General features: G+C 41.5%; 1 pseudogene; it reads left to right on the forward strand.

Annotated features, from left to right (window-relative positions):
• Positions 1-3,600: 3,600 nt before the first annotated feature.
• On the forward strand, positions 3,601-8,425 carry LOC128119485 (uncharacterized; annotated as a pseudogene).
• Positions 8,426-11,870: the final 3,445 nt, after the last annotated feature.

The raw sequence follows: 11,870 nt of genomic DNA on the forward strand, positions 1-11,870 counted from the left end.
TGTCCCATCATAGGTAGTGGGCTACAAGAAGCCCCCTCATGCCCCAGAGATGGTTTCTGATACTACAGCTAGGGGGCCCCCCAAGCAGATCAAGCTATACAACTGTCTTTCCATGCAAAGGGCCTAGTACAGTCCCATGTAGGCTGCACAGTCATTGATCCAACTTTCATGAGTTCCCTCTAGTTTGGTTTGGTCATTCCTGCATGTTTACCCATCATGATCCTGATGCACTTGCTCATAGAATCCCTCTTCTCTCTCTTTGACTGGACTCCTGGAGCTCTGTTTGGTGATTGGCTGTGGATCTCTGCATCTGCTTCCATCAGTCATTGGAGAAAAGTTCTATGATGACAGAGTTTTCACCGGTCTGATCTCTGGGGTAAGCCAGTTCAGTTTAAGTACCCTGTCCACTATTTCTAGTAGTATAAACTGGGGTCATCCTTGGGGATTCCTGGCAACTTCCTAGTACTGGGTTTCTCTCTAACCCCATGATATCTCTCTCTATCATGGTATCTCTTTCATTGCTTTCCCACTCTACGCCTGTTCCAGCTCAACCATCCTATTCCCTTATGCTCTCATCCTCTATCCCCTACCCTCCATTGCCCCCCATCCCCAGTTTACTCATGGAGATCTTATCTTCTCCATGAGAAGCCTACCTTTTTCTAATGACAGATAGAAATGTAGTCAATTGCAATGGGAATGGAGGTAATAATATGGAAAATATATTAACTGAAAAAAGATAAATGTGTTTAAAAATTTAAATAATTTGCAGTGTATACATGTGTCAAATATTACATCGCCCCCAATTTCCACAATTTCCATATATATATATTTCCATATATAAATATATATATATATTATTCAAATGTATATCAAACATTTAAAAATACAAAAAGTAATGAAACTTAGGGGAGTTAAACATTGCACTGTGAGGCCTATGCAATCAACATAACTATGTCTTCTCCTGAATCTCACCTTACTTCTAAGACTAGGTAACACACCACCACTCTGGGTTTTCCAACTTAGAACAAAATTGGTGATACACCAGCACATACATCGTATATGAGAGTGCCTCCTCATTCAGGGACCTCCTATGGTCTCCAAATCCTTAGACTCACCACGTGCTTTTGAATTATAGTTTCCAGATAAATATGCTTTGGTGATATATTTATCCTTAAAAGTAGTGTTCAAAAATGACATCATAATTATCAGGATTTTTTTTTCAGCTACTTGTCCATTTTTCGAGTTGAAAAGACATTTCTCTTTGCCTGCTTTCTTTCATCATTGACCTATTAACCCAGACATTCTTTTACTAGCAAGTCATCTAGAAAAATGTGTTTTTTCAGAATCATCCCAGAACCCAGGGGTCTATGATGCAGGCCTGACTGATAGCTATAATCATAGGACTTCTTTTGACTGCACTAAGGATGCTTAGCACCTTCTTCCTGGCTTAGAAATCCTTCCTTCTCTTTCACAAGTTTTTGAATTTTGTAGTCAAAATTCTTCAAACATAAGCAGTACAGTTTTCAGTAGCATCATGAGAAACAATGGATAAAAGCCCACATTTTGAGGATTTAACACTTTAAGTGATCTTCTGTGATACTATTAAACAGTTACATTTATGCTCTTCAAAATGCAGATTTATTTTTTGCCAGTCATTATTATTTATTTTTAACTATTTACTTGCATCATTATTCAATTGTCTATTTTCAGTTTGTTTAACAAAATGGTACTAAATGTGTGATATTATGAGGTATTGGTGTAAAAAGACTATGGATACTATGTGTTAGCTTAAATAAAATGAAGCTTTTTTTTAATGACACTAAGTGTGTGGATTTATACCAGAAGTGTCAAACCACGTAGAAACTTAACAGTACTGAGGATCCATTCTGTGCTATCTTACTTCTTTGGGTTTTATTATATTATTTGTGATGATGGGTTCAGAGATTTATACTCATGACAACTCCAAATTTTCTTCCCATTAGCAGCATTATCGAAACTTAAAACCTGTCATGTCCTTCATATATCCAGGGCAGGAACACTAGCTCATTTATTTGTTTTGCTTTATTTAAAGACTTGGTTGGTTCAGGCCAGTCTCAAGCTCTAAACCTAGTTATGATATTGAGGATGACCTTAAACTCTTGATTGTATTTCTTCCAATTATCTCACCCAGTTTCATTGTTTGGATAATTCTTTGACATAACATTATATTTGTATTTGTTTGTTTTAGAATTAATTTCTTTTATATGCTTGTTTCTTTTTGTTTGTTTGTTTTACAGATTTATAAATGGATATCACTAATGATATAAACTAAATAATCAGGTCATCTATTAGAGGTGGCCACTGAGGGAATTCTGAAATGTTGTTAGCAAGAAGTTCTCTGAAAGGCTAGATCCTAGGTCCTGAAACTCAGGTTGCATTGGTTCTTCAAACAGGACATGAAGTGAAGAAGCCACTAGATACATGAGCATTGTTAATCACATCAGGATGCTATCCAAATCTAGGTCATTGAGCAAGAAAGTGAATCCTCCTGAGATATGGTCATATTTCATGCTTTAGATAAAGTTAAAAACCTAGATATTATCAAGAAACTTAGATCTTCAGTGCAGCTAATTATGTTACTCATGTAAAAGGAATTCTTTCTTTGTTTAATTATGTTATTGTTTTTCTTTGCAATCTATTTTAATGAAAAGTATGTTAGTATTAGCTGTGTAGCTGAGAATGAAATGTTTTATTTTATATTATCTTACTTCTAAATTCATGTCTCAGTGTGAGGCCTACGCAATCGACATAACTATATCTTCTCCCAAACTTCACCATATTTCTAAGGACTGCGTAACATACCACCACTCTGGGTTTTCCAATTTAGAAAAATTTGGGGGCACACCAGCATATATATTGTATATGAGAGGGCCTCCTTCTCATTCAGATTTGTTTTTGTTAGAAAATTCTTCCTATTAAGGTCCTATTAAGGTTTCTTTCCTATTTAACTAGAAACAGAATTAACCTTAAATTATTCATTACTTAATAAGGTGTCAATGAGTCTTCACCTTTTTTTTTTCTTGTCGGGTCTGAGGACCAAACCCAGGGCCTTGCTCTTGTGAAGCAAGTGCTCTACCATTGAGCTAAATCCCCAACCCTAAGTCTTCAGTTTTTGGTCTCTTTAAAACATACACTTTCATAATTGTTTTAATTTGCTCCTATTTAGAACTATGAGACAACATTTCTCTTAATGAAAATACAGTTAGAGTAAAGCACCACTAAAATGAGCATACTACCCTTGATGTGGCTATTTATTCCAGAGGGCATTAGATTTTAGTTTACCTATAAAACCTTGCCATTCAAAAAACCTATTTGTATGTGTGCTTGTGTGTTTGTTTGTTTCTGCTTGAACGTGAATCTTGTTTATTTTATTTAATTTCTCATTTTGTCTATTTTTGTGCATGTATACACACACACACACACACACACACACACACACACACACACACACACACACACAAGAGGACTGAGCAGATGCTATAGCAGGATCCTCAGTCTTCTCTCAGAGACCAGGCCTCTATTTCAGTTTCCTGAGACTGAGAAGCAGTTTCTGAAACAGCCATGAACAAAAGAAAATCAATCGCCAACACTCCTGACATCAAGGACGAGGAGGCCTGCTACATGCAGTACCAGACCTGAACCACAGTCAGCAGATAACCAAAAAAAGACAAACCCTGATATTTTTCCAGGCTTGTCCCAAAATGAAAAAGCTGTAGCTTTAACCAATCCCAGTAGCCCTGGCCAATTAGAATGTACTAGTATGACTGCCACTTCTTTGAGCCAATCAAATCTAAGATGACCTAACTGCCTTTGGAACTCCCCTTCAGCTATGCTTAAAAGGAGCCTGTAAGCTCCTCTCAGGGTCATTGCCATTTTGCCTTTGTGCAGGATCTTCAGCCCCAGTAGGCTGGAATATTTCTCAAGATACTGAATACTTTTGCTGATTGTGTATGTGGATGGTAGTCTTTTGTGGAACTTCTCTAGGATGCTTACAACACACACACACACACACACACACACACACACACACACACACACACACACACACACAAACTTGCAATAGCAGTTCTAACTCTTGAACTACAGAGATGAGTGGCAGTTAAGAGTACTTTCAGTTGTGCAGATGACCGTGTTCAGTTACCATTACCCGTATCAGTGGTTCACAGTCACATATATCTCTAAGTCTGGTGTATCTGATGCCTTCCTCTGACCTCCTAGGTCACCACCATGTATGTGGTACATATACATACAAGAAAGTCACAAATAATTAAAGTTAATAAAATATAAGTCTTTTTAAAAAGAGATAACTCCTGATGAAATTTTATTTTTCTTTTAAACAAATTACTAAATATTTTATTTCCATATTATAAAATATTTTGGGGACTAGTAATTAATTATGATATTAAATTTATATTGTGTACCTAAAAGTGTGTTTAAGTATATTCAACTGATTTTTAGATCCTTTACTATTCAATTATATATAAATGAACACAGATTTACACTATAGTAACCAAAGGAAATTAAAATATTTATGCCATTTGGACTACAAAGATGACAGTATATGTGTAATATGTTACAGGTGAGTCTATGAGGTATTTATTTTTAAGTTTGACAGTTTATATCCTAAACTTAATGAACATTTTTAAATTAGTCAAGCATACCAGTCATCTATGTAGTTATTTCCAGTAATGTTGTAATAACAAATATTTGATCAACTTCTTAGACCATTTTGTTCAAGAAAACACACTCAAAATAAAATTAATGCATATTGAAAGATAGCTACATATATCCCAGAAGAAATGTTAGCACAGACATAAAAAATGCCAGAATGTATTAATGTATTATTAAATAAGCAAAGAATCACATTTTGCATGAAAAAGAGAATCTTCAATGCTTTTCAGTAAATTCTCCTTACATGTGATCTAATAATTAAAAAAAAAAAAACAACTTTTGTAGGAAATATTTTAATTTCCTAACCCCTTGAACTCCTTAATGCTTTCTGCCTCCTGCATTACTGTAATTCCATGTCTACTTACTTTCTGCCATTCTATCTTCATTTATGTCATGTTTTAGGTTTATTTTTGTGGGGCATACATGGGCTACAAAGATTGTGCCGAGAGGAAGTAAGACAAATAGAGCCCAAGTTGTTTACACTGAGATAAGAGACAAAGATCAGGAGATGCTGTCAGTGCATAAACAGCTCATACACAAAGAAATGAGTACAGGGTGACCTTTAAAATGATTGGTTGGTTCCTTCCACCCCCTCCTAGGGTTCTGAGGTTTTCTGCTATAAAAGAAGCTTACTGCCTAATAATAAACGAGTTCTTTCTTGACTTGACTCCCAGCTCCATCTGATTGTCTCCAGGTAAGAGGAAGACTGGGAATGTGAGCTGCCACTTACCTTTCCTTGGTTCCAGGCCACCTCTTCAGAGGTGACATAAGTTCCCAGTGGGGCAAGACCCCACAGCTGGAGCATTAATGTGGAGCTTGACAGTACATTCGGCCGAGGCCAAGTAGTCTTCTAAGTGAAATCATCAGTATGGGTAATGCAATTTTTCCAAAAGATCCCCAAGAGCCAGGGGAGGCCAAAGAAGACAAGGAGGACCAAGAAGGTGAAGAGACCAAGAAGGTGTTTGACCCAAAAGTGAAAATCACCCCCTCCAAACCTTGTGAGCCAGGCAGGCACCCTGAATGAGCAGGGTTGTTCCCCCCCCCCCCCCCGTGTCCCGCCCCCCCCCCCCCCCCCTGCCCAAAAGAAATCCCTGAACTGGGAATTCTCCTCACCATAAACTACCCTTAAAAGGGACCTACATGACTGGGGTACCTATGACCGGCCCTCAGTCAGGGATCGGGGAGCCAATGAACCAATTTATGCAGACGCCTATATTACCCAGATAGGACCCCAAGGGAGGCAAGGCACGCCCCTGAGAACAGACCCCCTAGGCGTTTCAGGTTAATCTGGTCCTGGCCCTAATAGGCCACAAGAATGGTACCCATGGGAGGCTGGACCTAAGGGGCCAGGTGGAACACAAACCCATGGTTACATTAACTTGTACAAGGTGGCCACGCTTGGCATGGCAAAGGGCATTCTCCTTGTGCTGCTGTTGCTCTGTCTCTACTGGGTGCTCTAACGTCAGAGCTATGGGCAGCCCGGTGGTGGTCCCAGCAGGCTGAGGCTCGGATAGCTGCCCTGCGATAACTACAGCTATGTATACCGCTTGAGACGAAGATCGTGCCACTGGTGCTGCGAGGGCACCTTATGGACATCGAGTGTCTGGCTGTCGATGGGATGCTGCTAGTGAGCTGCTGCCTGCAGGCCAAGTCTGCATGTGGGACCCACAGACCGGGACTGCCTCACACAAATCCCACGCCCAGGACCACACCAGGATAGCTGTGGAGGCGGGGCTTTTGAAGCTCAGGAGAACTGGAAAAAGCTGTTGGATTGTGGTAAAACTAGCCCTGAGCCGGGCGGTGGTGGCGCACGCCTTTAATCCCAGCACTCGGGAGGCAGAGCCAGGCGGATCTCTGTGAGTTCGAGGCCAGCCTGGGCTACCAAGTGAGTTCCAGGAAAGGCGCAAAGCTACACAGAGAAACCCTGTCTCGAAAAACCAAAAAAAAAAAAAAAAAAAAACTAGCCCTGAGTAGCCTGGGGACAACCCTCTGCAGCAACACTGCCCTAGAGGGCCTCCACCGCCTTCACTCTTGGGGGACCAGCCAGACCTCACCTGCTTGATTGACACCAACTTCTCAGTACAGCTGCCCCCAGAGCCCACTCAGTCCAAGCCTTGGCACGGTTGGGCTGTGGCCACTCTAGGGACTCTAAACTTCAGCAGGATGGTGCAATGTGTATGTGTGTGTACCAGGAGGAGGGCCTGACTGCTGTGCACATACCAGCCCTGGTTCCCTCTGCCCCAGGCTTCTCAAGAAGAGGGTGCTGCACCTGAGAAGAGCTCCCCTCCTCTGGCCTGGGCTCCCAGCACAGCCAGCTCTATCTGGAGCTTGGAGCTGCAAGACAACCTCATCATAGTTGGGCAGAGCAGTGGCTGGCTGGAGGTATGGGACGCCATTGAAGGGGTCCTCTGCTGCAGCAACAAGGAGGGCTCCTCAGGCATTGCAGCTCTTGTCTTCCTGGACAGGAGGATTGTAGCTGCTGCTTGGCTTAATGGTTCCCTTGATTTCTTTTCCTTGGAGACCCACACTTCTCTCAGCCCCCTGCAGTTCAGTGGAATCCCAGGGAGAGCAGATACCACCCAGACCAGTGAGCGAATGCAAGGGCATGGAGAACCCCTGCCCTGTGATCCCCTGACAGACAGCATCGACAGCTCAGGGCCTTCACTAACCCTGCATAACGGGGGCTGCCTCTCAGCTGTGGGTCTGCCCCCAGGGCCAGGCGGTGAAGCCCCGAAGAAGGCCTTGGTCATTCAGGAGTCAGAGAGGTAGAAGAAGCTCCGTTACATCCACCGCAGCTGTACCTGTCAGTGAAGCAGGGAAAGCTGCAGAAGGTGATCCTTATGCTGCTAGACAACCTGGACCCCAACTTCCAGAGTGACTAGCAGAGCAAGCTCACACCACTATATGCAGCTGCACAGAAGAGTTCTGTGGAGATCTGTCATGTGCAGCTACAAGCAGGAGTCAAAAATCAATGCCATAGATAAGCAAACAACCCATGCCGCTGATGGAGGCTATGGTGAATAACCACCTGGAGGAGGCACATTATATGGTGCAGCTAGGTGATGGCTCCACCTGTCTCCGTCATTCAGCCCAAATTGGGAACTTGTAGATGGTTAGCCTGCTGCTGAGCACAGGACAGGTGAACGTGAATGTGCAGGACAGTGGGGGCTGGATACCCATCATCTGGACAACCGAGCACAAGCACATTGACGTGATCGGGCTGCTGCTGACCCGAGGTGCCGACGTTACCCTAACTGACAATGAGGAAAGCATTTGCCTTCACTGGGCCTCCTTTATGGGCAGTGCTGCCATTGCTGAGGTTCCCCTGAATGCCCGGTGCTACCTCTATGCTGTCAACTACCATGGGGACACACCTATGCATTGCTGCCAGGGAAAGCTACTATGACTGCGTTCTGTTGTTCCTGTCTCCTGGAGCCAACCCTGAGCTTCAGAACAAGGAAGTAGACACAGCATGGGACCTGACCCCAGAGCGTTCAGGTGTGTAGTTTCCCCTGCAGCTCAACCACAGGCTTAGGCTCTGGTAAGGATCCTGGCTGTCTGCAACGAAAAGTTCATCTGCCTGTATGCAGCTTGAGGCTATGAGAATGTTCCTATCCTCTGTGTCAATGGTGTGGATGGCAAGCCATACCCCGAGGATTATAAGTCTGATTGTCTCCATACCCCAAGGATTTTAAGTCTGATTGTCTCTGGGTAAGAGGAAGGCTGGGAAACCAGCGAGCAGTGCACTTACCTTTCCTCAGTTCCAGGCCACTTCTTCACAGGTGACCTAAGATCCCAGTGGGGCAAGACCCCACATATTTTATTTTATGCAAATGAATGTTTTTCCTGAATGCGTCTATGTGTATCACATGCATAACTGGTGCACAGAGAAGTCAGAAGAACACATTTGATCCCCAGTAACTGGAGTTACAGATAGTTGTGAATGAATATGGAGATTTGGGAACTAGAAACTTGGTCCTCTGTAAGAACAACAAGGGCTCTTAATTGCTGAACCATCTCTCCAGCCCCAGTGTCATTTTCTTTTCAACAAAGCAAATGACATATCAAACAGCTGTGTTAAGAATTTTTTCTCACAGAAGGCTGATTTCCAAAATACATAAAGAACTCAATAAACTAGACAGCAAAATACCAAACAATCCAATGAAAAAAATGGGCTACAGCTACAACTACAAGTACTATGTTGAGTAAGTATGGGGAGAGTGGACAGCCTTGTCTTGTTCCTGATTTTAGTGGAATCCCTTTGATTTTCTCTCCATTTAACTTGATGTTAGCTGTTGGCTTGCTATAAATTGCATTTATTATGTTTATGTATGTTCCTTATATTCCTGATCTCTCTAGAACTTTTATCATGAAGGGGTATTGGATTTTGTCAAAGACTTTTTTCAGCATCCAATGAAATGATCATGTGTAGTTTTTTTTTTTTTCAGTTTGTTTATATGGTGTATTACATTGACAGATTTTCATATGTTGAAACATCCTTGCATCTCTGGGATGAAACCTACTTGGTCATGGAGGATAATTTTTTGGATGTGTTCCTGGATTTCGTTAGCCAGTTTTTTATTTTGTTTTTGCATCAATGCTCATGAGGGAAATTGGTCTGAAATTCTCTTTCGATGTTGCATTTTTGTGTGGTTTGGGTATCAGGGTAAATGTAGCATCATAAAAAGAATTTTGCAATGTTCCTTCTGTTTCTATTGTATGGAACAATTTGAAGAGTATTGGTATTAGCTCTTCTTTGAAAATCTGGTAGAATTCTATGCTTTTTTTGGTTGGAAGACTTTTAATGACAGTTTCTATTTCCTTAGGGGTTGTTGGCCTATTTAAATAGTTTATCTGGTCTTGATTTAACTTTGGTATGTTGTACCTATCCAGAAAATTGTCCATTTCTTTCAGATTTTCCAATTTCGTGGAGTACAGCTTTTTTGAAGTATGACCTGATGATTCTCTGGATTTCCTTGTTGTCTGTTGTTATGTCTCCCTTTTCATTTCTGATTTTGTTAATTTAGATGTTCTCACTCTCTGCTTTTTGGTTAATTTGGATAAGGGCTTGTCTATCACGTTGATTTTCTCTAAAAACCAACTCTTTGTTTCATTGATTCTTTGTATTGTTCTCATTGTTTCTATTTTATTGATTTCAGCCCTAAATTTGATTATTTCCTGGCATCTGTTTCCCCTAGCTGACACATGTTCAACTATGTTCATATCAGCATTATTCATAATAGCAAGAACCTGGAAACAACCTAGATGCCCCACAACTGAAGAATGGATAAAGGAAATATGGCATATATACACAATGGAGTACTACTCAGCTATAAAAAAACAATGATATCATGAAATTTGCAGGCAAATGGATGGAACTAGAAAATATCATTCTGAGTGAGGTAACCCAGACTCAGAAAGACAAACATGGTATGTACTCACGCATAAGTGGATACTAGATGTAAAGCAAAGGATAACCAGAGGACTAGTTCCAGAGAAGCTAGTAAACAAGAAGGGCCCTTAGAGGGATGTATGGATCACCTTGGGAAGGGGAAACAGAGGAGATCCTGATGAATAAACTGGGGATGAGGGGAGCCACAGAGAGGAGGGGATGGTTGAGCTGGGGGAGAGACGGTGTGAAAGAGCGATAAAAGAGATATCTTCATAGAGGGAGATATGGGATAAGGGAAAAACTTGGTGCTAGGTAAATTCCTAGGAGTCCACAAGGATGACCACAGACTAGACTACTAGCAACAGTGGTGAGGTTGCCTCAACTAGCCTATCCTGGTAATCAGATTGGTGCATTCCCTAACAGTCATCATAGAGCCTTCATCCAGTAACTGATGGAAGTAGAAGTAGTGATCCACAGCCAAGCATCAGGCTGAGCTTTGGGAGTTGAGGAGAGGAAAGAGGGATTATATGAGCAAGAGGGGGTCATGATAATGATGGGAAAATCTACAGAGACAATCAAACCAACCTCAAAGGAACCCACAAACTTTAGATCAACAACTGTGCAACCTGCATGGAACTGGACTAGACCCTCTGCATAAGCAAGACTATTGTGTACCTGGGTCTATTTGAGGGGCCCCTGGAAGTGTGATCAGGATCTATCTCTGGTGCATGAGCCGGTTTTCTGGATCATATTATTGATGGTCAGACACCTTGCTCACCCCTGATAAAGCAGGGAAGGGCTTGGTCCTGCCCCAACTGAATGTACCAAGCTTAGCTGTGCCCCCATGGGAGAACCTACCCTGTTGGAGGAGGGGATGAGTGATGGGGGAGTAAGGCAAGGGTGAGCAGGAGGAGGGATGAGAGGGGCATCTGGGGTTGGTATGTAAAATGAATTTAAAAAAATTTAAAGGCCGGGCGGTGGTGGCGCACGCCTTTAATTCCAGCACTCGGGAGGCAGAGCCAGGCGGATCTCTGTGAGTTCGAGGCCCGCCTGGACTACCAAGTGAGTTCCAGGAAAGGCGCAAAGCTACACAGAGAAACCCTGTCTCGAAAAACCAAAAAAAAAAAAAAAAAAAATTTAAAAAATAATAAATTTGGAAATGAAGAAATGTAGCCCTATATTTCTTGTTAAATTTATTTACAATATTAACTATATATAAAGAAAACAATTGGGAATTTTAGGTTCATGTTTATGTCGTTAATCATTTTGTGGAAGTATACACTTGTCAGTGCGCACAGAGTATATTTCTGTAGTCTTAGGACTCTCAAGGGAAGAAGATTTTGAGTTTAAGGAAGACCTTGAAACAGCCAAATTATCAAAAAACAAACAATACTTGTATTATAATTTTTGTTTTTTGTTTTCATTTCTTGTCTCATATTTTTAATCTCATTATCTTAGAATTAGCTCCATAATAAACAGAATTTGTAGCTGATTCTTCAAGGCATTAACACTATAAAATTATGAATGCAATGGATTATTACTGCTGAAATGACATTATATGCTGGCATGCAATTATTTGTTTCATTGAGTGGATCTAAGGTATTGATTCTTTGAAAATGAGATTTTATTCATGGTTTTGGGTGAAAGAACATTTTGAGGCAGGTGAGGGATTTGAGGATCAATGCCTAGGTGGAGATGTCAGGGATCAGTTACAGCAGAAGTTAGGTGCCTCCCTAGAGCTGGGAACAGCTCCTAGTACACAGGCAGT

Source organism: Peromyscus californicus, unplaced genomic scaffold (assembly GCF_007827085.1).
Source record: "Peromyscus californicus insignis strain IS unplaced genomic scaffold, ASM782708v3 Scaffold_23__1_contigs__length_62951481, whole genome shotgun sequence".
Lineage (NCBI taxonomy): Eukaryota > Metazoa > Chordata > Mammalia > Rodentia > Cricetidae > Peromyscus > Peromyscus californicus.